The 12,556-nt window shown below is 47.1% G+C and overlaps 1 protein-coding gene across 7 annotated transcripts in view; it reads left to right on the top strand.

Moving 5' to 3' along the window:
- The window catches only part of DAB2IP (DAB2 interacting protein), a 201,740-nt gene that overhangs the window by 65,146 nt on the left and 124,038 nt on the right, over positions 1-12,556 (top strand). The gene's annotated exons all lie outside the window — the stretch shown is intronic.

Here is a 12,556-nt window from a genome sequence, read left to right as displayed (position 1 = left end):
TCTCTCTTTTTGATGAAATGGAAACCTTTTAAGTGATAAATGAGAGATCAGTTTATACCCAAATAGTCAATACCTTGGAGGTTCAGGCCCTCACTCGGGACGAGGGCAGCAGCGACTGGGAAATTGGCCCAGCGTGTCCCAGAGTGACACAACAACTGAGGAGCTTTGATTGGATTTAAAGCCAGCTGAAATTGCACTCACTCCTCACTAATCTTTCCTAGCTGAAAACCTGGTTTGCAGCACGTTAACAAAAAGTGATGTTGGACAAGGAATGCCATGTGGAATTGCTCCCTTTCCACCTCTGCAGGACTTTGTTTTTCATTTAAGGGCTGGGAGCAGGCGAGCGAAGAGCCCTGTAATAAACATTAGCAATGCTTTGGTTGGGTTTTTTTTTCCAAGGGTGGTGTCCTTTAAATGTCAGGAAAAGGAGACCTTCCTGCTTTGCACTTTTTAATGACCATTGCCTTTGTTTTTCACGTCTCTTTTGTGGCATTTTCTGTTTCACCACAGAACTTGGGCAGTTTTTCATTGAAATTTTACCAGCGTGGCTGACAGATGCCCATAGAAAAGATATGCAAAATGTTTTAAGCTGTGCTGTTTATAGGGAATGTTCACTGGCAGCTGTGCTATTTTTAGCACCAGTGCTCCAGCTGAGACTTTGCTGTGTTTGTTCAATGCTTCATTGTCTAGTAAAAATCGAGACTAAAATTTAATGACTTGGGAAGCGGTGCGTGATGGAGGAGTTCTGGAATTGTTTTGATGTTAAACAATGCTTAAATCTCAGCATCCCTTTAATAAGCAAAAGTTTAGGGTGTATTTATTGGAGGCAAATGTTCAACTGACCCTTCAGCAGGAGCGAGGTGGGAGCAGAGCCTTGCAGTGCTGAGGATGCCACCCTGACCTGCAGCACCTCCTCCAGAGGTGGGTCAGGAACATCCAGACTTTGTATTTTCTGTGAAAATCTGTCAATTCCTACCAGATTAAAAATGAATCAAGTTTTAAAACTTCCCCTGGGAAACACCAGTGTGAATCAATGAGGAGCACTGGCCCTTCTGGTGTTTGCATGGGGAGCTGCAAACAGAGACTCACAGACATCCCCTCCCATCTTGCTGGCTGGTTTTTAGGGTTTGGGGGACCAGGCAATTCATTTGCTGAGGTAACACCCTGCAGATGATTTACTGTTCACTTGTTCTCCTCCCAACAATATCCCGTGTTTGGGGAGCTTTGCATTTCCCTCCTTTGATGTTCGTGTCTCGTAACTTCTGTCCAGTTTGAAGCAGCACATTGCAGAGGAGGGGATTTGAGACTTGCTGGCTGTGGAGTTTTGATAGTGAGGCATGAAAGGAGCAGGGGAAGGAAGGGAAGGGAGAGAAAGACAGAACTGTGGGGAGTAACTTGGGACGTGGGGATGGCTCCTGCAGGGCTGTGGCTCGGTGTCAGCCACATGTGGGGGCTGAGGTAGGGGCAGCTCTGCAGGTCAGGTAAACACCTTGAAAAGAAGCAGATTTGACCAAAGAAACCAGAATTTGATGAAATTGGGCAACTGGAAATGTTGTACCTGTGTGCTGATGCTGTTAGTGTGGGCTGGGTGTCCATTGTGGAATGGAACATCTTCGGAATGTCTTCATGTGGAACCAAAACACTGCCTGGGAATAGTTGTTTGATTTTCTTTATCAGGTTCCTAAGAACTGCAAATACTTGGTGGACTTGAAAGAAGCTGTAGTTTGATGCTTTCATATTTACCCAGTGGGGTGTCCAGGGATAACCTGCAGGAAAAGCCAAACTCCAGTGTCTCCATACTGTTCTCTGAGATTTCCTTTTGCCCCAAAGTAGGAAATACTCAGGAGTTCTGGCTCTTGTGTACCTGAATGTCCCATGGTCCAGGCAGATGCACCTCTCAGAGGGAACTAAATATGGCAACAGCCTCAATAACATGATGGGAATTGTCAGTGCTGCTGGACTTGGGACATCACTGTCCAAGGAACAGCTCATTTAGTGCCAGGACAGAAATCTGGAAATTGTACCAGCAGCTTCCAGGCAACTTGAAGAGTGACTGTTGTCTCTTTTTGCTCATCTTTTCCTTTATCTCTGTTTTCAGTCCTTTCCTCACTTTCCCCTCACGGTGTTGCTAAGAGGGGCTGGTTACTCTGAAAGGAAATAAGTAGCAGATTTGCTCTCGAGTAATGCAGAGTGAGGTTTTATCTACAAGCCATAGGTAATAAATGAGAACGAGGTTAAAAACCCTGGTCTGAGTCCAAACTGGAATTGCTTCCAAAAGCTTGCTTAGAGGGGTTTCAGCAGACTTTTCATGATCACTCATGTATTAGAGTAAGTTTGTCTCCTTACAGCTGTGGCAGTCCAAACAATTTAGACACAGAACTGCCTTTTAAAGCTTTTAAACCTATATTTCCCTTGGAGGTCTTCTGGTGTGCCACTAATCCCCTAAGTTATTGCACTGAAGGCACTCTATAATCCTTTAATTCACTCTGCTCTCAATGGAGATGGGAACGAGCTGGGTCAGGGAACGTTCTCATTTGGGCATTATCACTTTTGCTTTTTTCAATTCAGGCACTACTGAGGGTAGTTTGCTTTCCTTTTAAACACTCCAGGGAGTATTTCAGTGTAAATACTAATTGCTTGTGTGTCTGTGTATCTGCTCATTTAAAAAGGTGCACAACCCCCAGAACTTCCTCACTCGTGTCCCTGGTTTGTGCAGCCTCAGGGTCAGGCTTTTAAACCTCAGGCCCCTTTGGAAATCCTGTGAAAATTGAGGGCTTTTGGAGAACTGTGAATTCATATCCCTGTAGGGCTGGGGAGGGCCGAGGAACAGGGTCAGTCACAGGTCATTTCTGGAAGCCTCTTTCCCCCAGACCTGCAGGAGACAGAGGTTCTGATGGATGTTTCTTTGGTGGTGCTGAGGGTGAAGCTTGGTGGTGATGAGCAGTGTCAGACACGTGTTCTGCTGCTTTTAATGAGGAGAAATACTCTAAAAGGCTGTCTGGAGCAACACATGGTCTGAATTTGGAAGGTTTGTCCTGCCCATTGCTTTTTTCCCTTGCGTGAGGGGCGTGTTTTCATTGTAGGTTTGGTTTTGAGAGCCAGGCTGGGACCCTGAGCTGCTCTTGGAGGTTCATTTTTGAGTCCTGGCCTCTCATCATCGCTTCAGAAGTTCACTTTAACTGAGCATTGAAGCATTCAATTGGAGGAAAAATATGCCCTGCAATTCTATGGACTTGGAGAACACTGACAGGAGTAAAGAGGGCCAAAGTTTTGCTTCGTTAACATTTGCACTGAAAGAGGAATCCTCAGATGCTGAGCACTTAATGTTTCCTTTTGAAGAAACCAATTCATTTGAAGTGCAAGTTTCTTTTGTACATTATGTGCTCACATTTTTGATTTCTTGCAGCACTTCTACATCACTGAATTTCTTTTAGAGTCAGAAATCAAGCCTGGGCTTGTTCTGAAGTACCCAAATGTGGTAATAGGTGGACTGGTGTAAAACTCGGCATCTGGAGTTAAATTACAGGATGCTTCTTAAGCTTCTTGGTTACTATAGGAACAAGTAATAGTCATCCTTCATGATTAAGTAGTGTCCATGGTAACCAAATGGGCAAGTTTTAAATGAAAGATATTTTCCCTTTACATTTTTAGCAGTCAAAGGTTACCAATTATTACCTTTATCCCCTTAGACGAGAACACATTTTGGTCGGGCTGGGGCGTGTTTGAAGTGAGAACAGTTGGTGTTCATTTACATAACTTCACTTCCAGGACCAGCTGGATTTTGGGTGAATACCAAACTGAAATTTCAGAGAATGAAGGTGAAGGGAGGGTGAGAGTTGGCCACTAAATTGCTGAATTGTTCTGCAGTGCTGCTGTTCAGCTGCCAATTTGCTCCTGGGAGTGACTGCAGGGAGGAATCCCTAGGTTTATCTGGCATGTTCTTTAGGATGGAAAATGCAAATGTCAGTGCTGGTGTAGGTAAGAACATCCTCCTGCTCTCTCCCACTTCAAAGACAGGATGGGAAGTGACAACAAAGCTGCTTTTTAATGGTTTTTGTCTCTGCTTGGCTCTGGTGCTGTTTGCTGGAGAACTGAGTGTGTGTGTGCAGCTCCACCTGCGAGTGTGTTTGCAGAGCAGGTTTCTGTGAGAGGAGCAGAAACACCCACCCCCAAAGGAAATAGGAGTATCAGTCACAATAAATTAGGATGTACATTCCACAAGTTGTAATTGTGATGCAATTCCTGGGGGAAGGAAAGGTGTCTGAGGAGTAGCAGTGAGGAAGGAGGGACTCCCAGCAGTATTTTGGGCACACAGGCACGGGGGCTGTTGCCAAGGTGTGCAGCCCTGCTGTAGCTGGCACCCCTGCCTGGGCACAACATCTGGGCAAACACCTTCACAAAATAATCCCAGTGGCAAGGAGGGGACACTGATTTTATAAGCATTATCTTTATCTAATGCATATCAGAGTGAAGGAGGCCTGTTTGTGTTTGGTAGGGGAGCTCTAAGGCCTCCTGTGTAAATGTTTGGAAAGCCAGAAAAAGCCCTCCCAGCTATTCCCAACCCCATCCCCAACCCCATCCCTAATCCTACCCCTCAGTAACTGCAGCTGGAGGAGGAGCAGTGGTTACAGACTCTCCTGTCACTGTATCATCAGCACAGATGCTATATTTTGCTGCCATCCAGTTAGTTAAGATCCAACATTCTTCCACGTTTCCAGTGAAACTGTATCCTAAATAGCCAGTGTTAAATCCCAACCTTCTGCTTCCCTGAATAGTATTAAAGTTCCCTGGATACTAAGGTGGTGTGGGTTGGGTGAATTGGCCCTGGGCATTAGGGCTGGTGGAGGCTGATGGAAGAGCCACATGTACCAAGAGAAATTCCAGCCTTAATGTTTGGTCTGTTATGCAGATGGATGTGAACAGGGATACGTGTGTGACCCCATTTATCTCTCTAATGAAGTGCCATCAATGGAACATCTGTTTCTTTGCTGGAGAAGATGAAACCTCTGATGAATCATGCTTATAAATTAAGTATTTATTTATTTAATTTGCATTTTGCCAGCACGGACCTGTTCCAACAGCCACTGTGCCTTGGCTGGAAAAATGGGCTGGGAATTAAACTGGGTGAAGTTTTCATTTATAGTGAGGGTGTTTACACCTGACAGAAATTGTTCTGTCCTGGTTGGTGGCTCACCTGGCCAGGTGAGCTGTTAGGAAAGCCCCAAACCAAATCTCATGGCAGGGACAAAGCCAGGCCCTGTCCTGGCTGAGGTGTCCAGGTGACACATCCAGGTGACAGTGACAGGGATTGCAGGGCATGGAAGTTTCTCCTCTGTGGCTGAAGTGCTGTGGAAGGCAGCGTGGTAACAGTGCAGGATCTCTGCAGGAAGGTTCAGCAGGATGGATGAGCCTTATTTAAATCTCCCCAGAGCTGACTCCTTGTTCTCCACACTCCACATTGCTCGTCTTGATCATCACATGGCAGGAAGCTCATGTTCCACTTCACTTTATCCTCCTTTCCAGTTCAACCAGGGTATTGGCAGTGCCACAATCTGGCCCCCAACCACTTTAGAATTTCAGTTTCTTCCTCCTTTTTAAAGTCTGAGCTTGATTTCAATTTTACCCTGGAGAAAAGGCTCCTCATGATATGCCTGTAGCAAAAGAGGAATTTGTTGTGCAGCTCTCATATCAGAGAAAGATAAATATCATACATATTTTATTTCATAGACTGATAAATAAAGAATAAAAACCCCAAATATATATATATACATATTTAGTTAAAAAATACCAGGCAGTAGAAAGGAGTTTGCAATAAAGGCTGCTCGATCAGCAGGATTTGCTGTTTATTTTTAGAGAAGGGAGGGTCATTTTCTGGATGCCTTATGTTCCCTCCCTGGCACCAGGTCTGGGACCTGCAGCTGTGCCTTTTGTCCATGGGTCTGATCTGTTCTTCAGTTTTGTACCACCAAGAAGTTGCTGTGGGTGTTTTCAGACTCCTCATGTAGAGAATTATCTCAGCTTTCCTTCATAATTTGTGCTATTCTCTCCTTTCCTTTTTTTTTTTTTTTTTCCCTTCAAAAATAGTTTTTCCTTGGCAGCTCTGCTTGAGCTGTCTCCTCAGGTAAGGAATATTCCCCAGGGATTTTTCTGGGGCAGGACTTGCCCTGGGTGTGTCAGCAAGGGCAGGGGCAGCTCCTGGTTGGGGCATCCCTGTGCCCTGGCAGAGGGTGTGAGTGCAGGAATGGGTCTCCACAGCAGGGAAAGAGCAGGGAAAGTCCTCTTAGCTATGGATAAACCAGAGAAACCACTGCAGGGAGAAACCCCAGCGCCGTGTCCGGGCAGGAGCTGGGGCGGTGCTGGGTGTGCTCGGCCAGCCAAGGGCCTCCAGCTCCATCTAGTGAGGCAGCGGGATTGCTGCTGTGCCACAGCCCCAACCCGCTGCTGGGAGAGGACAGGAGCACCTTATTCCCCATTTGGGAGGTGGAAATCCCACCTGAGCTTCCCAGGAGAGAAGGGGCTGCGACACTGGGCAGGCAGAGCCCACAGGAAGGCAAGAGGAGAGGGCAGAAAGTGCCTTTGCTGCCTGCACACCTCAGCTTCTACTGGGGGAAGAGCCCCCTCAGTGGGTAATATTGGAGAAAATAGAGGAATAGATACATATCAAGTGCTCAGAAAAACAGCAGAGCTTTTTTCAGTGCTGTATCCAAGAGCCATTAATAGCACTTGTTCAGGAGCAGGATGAGGAATATTAAATCCACGATATCCGGGAGCCTGACACGGAGCTGATGGGAGATCCATTAAAGTGCACAGCGTGCACTGCCAAAGGTCACTGTCACTTCAAATCACTCTTTAACAAAGAAAAAGCTCTTCTTCCCCAAGTTCTTAGTCCCACTTTGTGAAAAGATGCTCATAAATTTTAGCTGAGGGAACCAGTGTGGTCTGATACCTTCTGGGGGTTGTTTGTTGTTGTTTTGCAGCCACTTCTAAAAGGACTCTTCGAGTTGACACAACTGTCCCAGCCCCTGCTCCTGGAGCTGCAGAGGGTTGGGTGGCTCTGAGTGCTGCTTCACGTGCCCTTTAGTGTTTTTAGGCAGGGACACAGCTGAGTCAGAGATGGCATCCTGCCCACCACGCTGAACATGGAGGGTTTGTGGCTCTGGAGTCAAAGGCAGTGGTGAGAACTGGGTCTGTTTGGTGCAGCCACTGTGGAGAACATCAGCTACAGGCATACAACCAATTGTTTAATTCCAAGTGTTTTATGCCAGAGTGTAGCACAAAAGGCAAGTAATGATCCCAATTTATATTTTTTTTTGTTGTTGTTGTTCTCTGTATAAATGGTCAGATAAGGGAGAGGCTCTTTTACAAGCTGTAGTTCTGTAAACAGTGTCCTTAATTGTCTGGGAAGGTCGTGAGAGCATGAGAAAATGTGAAACTATTTCTGCTTAGAGCATGAAATGAGTGGGGAGGGGATCCATGATTCTGACATGGAAGAGTTGTGGGTACAGCCAGTGGGATTGCTGGGCTTTGTGGAAGTGTGTTTGAGCCAGAGATTCTGAGATGCAAAAAGAAATAATTTTATTCTGAAATAAGAAGTGGTGGTGGCACAGCTTTCCTTACCCTGGGGAACACCCTCCCTGTGTTCATTGGCTTTGCTTTCAGATGATTCTGCTGGTTCAGAGGGCACCATTCCCTGCCTCAAACTTTTGCTTCATGACCATTTTCATTTAAAAGTCTATTTTACTGCCTGATAAAGGTTTGGCTTTTAATAATTTTGTGTGGCATAATGGTGATAGCATTACTGTGAGGGACCGAGTGGAATTCTCTGCAGGATCAGCACTGGGAGGTATGTTCCAATAAACAGTTCTCCAGGTAACTGAACCACAAAGGTGGCCTTGCAGGTGAATTCCTGGTCCAGCTGCTGGGAGCTGGAAGGGTTTTCATCATCCCTCTGAGCTTCTTAACTGCTCTTATTCCACTGGAATCAGACATTTTTGCATCTCCACTTCCACAGCTCTTCAAGCCTCGTGAAGAGGAAAGTTGTCTCAGCTCAGCATTTATTACTTTCTGTTGTCTGTTCCACTTTTTAAAAGTGCCTCTATTCCAACAGCAGCTTCTAAATCCCCCTTTGGATTCAGATGAAAGATCCATCTTTCCTCCTGGCCTAATGTGGCCACCTAGAGCTCTCTGAAATGTTGATTTTTCTGCAGCCTCTCTTGAGGATCTGGAGTCACTCAGACACTACAATCTGTGTTCTCCAGGGATTGTTCTTAATTTGTAAGTGCTACGTGAGCCTTGTTAAATCACTGTCACCGTGCCTCCTCCTCCCCTCTGCCGAGTCTGTAATAAGGAGTTATTAGATAATGCAGAAATTAGGGGAATAGCACCTAAATTCATTAAGCAATAAAATTAATTCACGGGCTGTAATTGGATGAGCAGGAGACCGGTAATTCCTGTTCCCTCTGGTTTCACAGAAACTCCACCCCGCTGAGCGCTGGGGCAGCCGGAGGTGCCGGGCACTGCCCGCCAGGGCAGAGCAGGGCAGGGCAGGGAGGAGCTCAGCTCCGCTGGTTCTCTGGAGCCAGCCTGACCTCTGCAGGGCTGCCCTCGGGACCTTTGCCACCGGCCTTTGCTTCTGACGGACTCTTAGTTTTCTGCGTTCCCTCCGGATGAGCCGGTGAAGGTTTATTGCCCTCCAAAGTCTCCTTTCTCAGCACGTCACGGAGCAGGACCCTGCCCTCCTGCCGTGTGTCCCGGTGCCTGCTCTGGCATTCCAGTCATACTTCCCTCTCTCTCTGCCTCCCATGAAGTCATCACCTCTCCTTCTCCCGCTCCTGGCTGGCTCCGAGTGCCATGGCATGAGCGCTGCTCGCCAGCACAGCTTCCTTCTGGTGAGTGCAGGGAGATGATTTCTCCTCCCGACTTCTCCCTCAGGTTGTCCCTCCCTTTCTGCTTTGGAGCTGGAGCAGTTTCAGATCGGGAAGTCCACTCGTTGGGAAGTGCCTGCTTGTTAGTTATTCCTTCCAGCTGCTTCTCTTTGCTTTTGTTCTTGCCGTCTCTCCCACTGGCTCATCCCTGGAATTGTGTGTGAGAGATGAACAAACAGAAGGAGTTAATGGATTTCATTCCCAGTAATGAGAGTAAAATCCCGGTGATCTCTTGGACTAGCTGGGATTCACAGGAGCAGGTAATGCAAATGTAGAAACACCTCACTTGCAAAGTAAACAGTGTTAATATTAGTTTGTGTGTTTGTTACACGTAACAACTCGCTCTGGAGCAGTGTCTGAGAAGGTGAATCAAAGGCACTGATGGTGGGTGGGTTAACCAGGAGTTTGGGTGCCAGGGGCTCCTCACAGCCTGTTCTGCTGCTGTCCTGAAGCCTTGGGGGGATCCCTGTGCTGCTCTGTAATGATTCCACAGCATGAAAAACAGGGAGGAAAGATTAATTATCCTGCCAATTCCAACACCTTGAATTAGTCAACAAATCAAAAGTGTTTATTACTGTGCAGAAACAGTTTCAGAAATACTCATAAGCCCCGGGTCCTAAATTAATGTGCAATGTTTGCAGGGCTGTGTATCCTGTTGGGGAAGTGGGATACCTTCAACTCTGGCTACTTAAAAAAGCTCCTGGTGCCTGCACAGCAAACACTGGGCTGGCCCAGCCACTGGGATAACCTGGAAGAGGCTTCAGGGGATTGATAATTTCCAGGAAGTTTCTCTTTGAAGATCTTATTCTGCACTGGGGAAAAACGCAAACCATTTGCAGCCTCCTGTAAATATTTGGGAAAGCAGGAAGCCCTGGTGGTTGTTTCTTCTTGCTCCTGTGTTGTATAACATGGATGAGCCCAGAACAGCCCCGGGCTGTGCAGACACTGAACCTGCTGCTTATGGGGACATTTAGGACACATTCCTGGAAAAGAATTGGGAGAGCCCACGGGAGCACAGTTCTGCAGCAGGGAGGGTGAGAGTAAAGCGTGAGTAGAAATGCCAAGTGATCCTTGGGGGAGTTCAGAGAAGAAGGGAAAATGCCAGTAACAATGAGGAGAAAATTAGACAAGGAATAAAGAATCTCCATCAGAATTGACTCAGTCCTCCTCAGAGTCACTTCTGAACCTTTCCCAGTCCAATTCTGAGGTTTTTAAGAGCTTCTAAAGTGCCAGGTGACATATTTAGGTGGGCCTGCTTGGTTCAGCTGTCCAGCATTAATTAGGAAACTTCTTATTGCTCATCTGCACATCCCAGCCTTTATTTGGGTGTTCTGTTGTGGGCTGGTGGAAACGGTGGAGAACCAGAAACCATCCCTTGCCAGGGGCATCCCTGTCTGCACGTTGGCATCTCTGGCTTTCCTCACTGCACCCAAGGAATCTGTTTTCAGAGCCAGTGTTCCTGCACTCTAATCCTCCTTTACCAGACTGTTACTGCAGGGATTTTCAGGCCTCTGGGTCATAAAAGAAAGATTTGGAGGTTTTAAGTTTGTATCAGGTTGAGGGCTTTGGAAGGACAGATTGTGTTCTGAGATACTGTGTGTCTGTGTCCACTGATGCTGAGCGGAGGAATGGGCGTGTGGAGGTGTAATCCTGGAATTTTGGGAGCTTACAGAGAAATTCCCTGTCTGGTGAGGGTGTTGTCTGATAAAACTGAGAGCTTCTGGAAATGTCATTCCCTGCTGCCTGCTGTGGTACTGTTCCTCCTCATGGAATCCTTTCTCTTGGGATACAAACGGATGGCAGACATTCCTTAAGGAAACCTTGCAGTGTTCCTGTGGGATGATCAAGGGTTTTATCAAATGTGAAGCATTAAAATGTCCAAGAGGCTGTAACTGAGATCAGGGCAGGACCTTGGCCACAAAACCTGTCCAGCCAGAGAGGAGGAAGAAGTGTTAAATAGGAAGAAAAAGCTGAAGTCAGACACTGAATCTGATCTCTTATAGTTTGCTTGCACAAGTGGGCAAATTTGCCAGAAATGGGAGAAAATAAGTCTGGAAAGAACTGCAGGAGATGTCTGGTATCCGTGTGACCCAGGAGAGGGGAGGGAAGGGAGCTTGTTGTACCTGAACCTCTGTCTCGGAATGATCAGTCCCAGGGTGTAACTGTCCTGGGCAAAAGAGGACTGTTCCCAATGGCTAACCTAAATATCTTCTGCTGTAAATTAAGACATTTCTTTGTCAGCCTCCAGTGACTCCAGAGAGTTTTTATTATTGCCTTTCAGCACCTATTTATGTGGCTACTGGCCGTGGGCTCGCTGTGGCAGCAGGGCAGGGCGACCCTGGGACTGTGCCTCCAGCCCTGAAGAAATGAAAAGGGCAGTTAAACCTTTCTATGTTCATCCTGTTCCCTGTGTAAAACTGTTCTGCTGTACATTCCTGGTGGTTAGGAGTTACTAATTTACCTGTAAGCTATTTTTATTAACCTTTAAAACAAACAGCTCCCCCCACACTCCCCCCAAAACACCCACACTCAACCCTCCTTCTGGTTATTTCTGGTGCCTTACAGAGGGTTTTGTAACTTGTCTCTCCTGCAGTGAAACCCACAGTGCTCAAACGAAGCTAAAAGGGAGATTTCACTCCAAACATTTTATGAACCATGAGTTTAATACTTAGAGGAGGCTTTAGGTCCTAACCCAGCTCTGTGTTTTGCTCTGGGTGAGGCTGAGGTGTTTACTGGCTCCGTTGAGTTTGTTTTAATGGTGAAGTAAGAGGTTAAGAGCTCAGTTTGTGGCTTCAGTGCCATCAGCCCTGGGTGCACAGCAGCCCTGGGGCATGGCACACTCTCCCTTTCCCTGGAGAGCTCTGACCTGTGTGGCTGGGAGAGGAATCACATCGAGGGAGATCACCCGGAGCCAGACAGTTGTGCCCTGGCTCTGGCTGAGCCCTGAGGGTCTGTGACACCCTTGCAGTGCTTTCCCTCAGTGCTGGGCAGTGTTTGGGTGGGGAGCACAGCTCGGTGCCTCTGGGAAAGCTCTTTTTTGTCTCTGCCTTTCACGTCATCCCATCGTTCCTGTTTCCCAGCCAGGTATGAGAAATGCTTTAAACAAATGGTGATTTTTTTTTTCCTGGCCATTAAGAAAATGCAAAGCAGCTTCTCCAGTTGACTTGTCATCTCGAGCTCACTTTCAAAATGCTGTAATCAAGCAGTTTTTTATGACAGCCCAAAACAAAAGGAGGCTCAAAGGAATGGGGTGGGAACCTGAATGTGAGAGGAGATGACACCGAAGGACTTTGTTGCCTCCTCGACATTCAAAGTGCAGAGAAAGTGGCCAAGGCAGTAGAAGGCTCAGCTGAAGGTTGGGAAAGCAGGGAACTGCTGGGTTTGGCTGTCTGGGATTCATCCAGGTAACGTGGCAACCAAGGAAGATGTCACTGAGCCAGCACCTCGCCCAGTCCATGGCTGGAATGTCACAGTCTGCTCTTTTGGAATAGGTTAAGAGACATCTCAGGAACTGCTGGCTGGAATTGCCAGTGCTGGTTGCTTCCTGCAGATCCCAGGTGATGGCAGACTTTGGTGAGGGCAGAACCCTGCTGAGGGACCAACCTGCATGGAAATGCTTGGCTAAGGAGGAC

Source organism: Corapipo altera, unplaced genomic scaffold (genome assembly GCF_003945725.1).
Source record: "Corapipo altera isolate COAL_440 unplaced genomic scaffold, ASM394572v1 268, whole genome shotgun sequence".
Taxonomy (NCBI): Eukaryota; Metazoa; Chordata; class Aves; order Passeriformes; family Pipridae; genus Corapipo; species Corapipo altera.
Note: the sequence above shows the minus strand (reverse complement) of the source record. Positions and strands in the feature narration are given on the sequence as shown.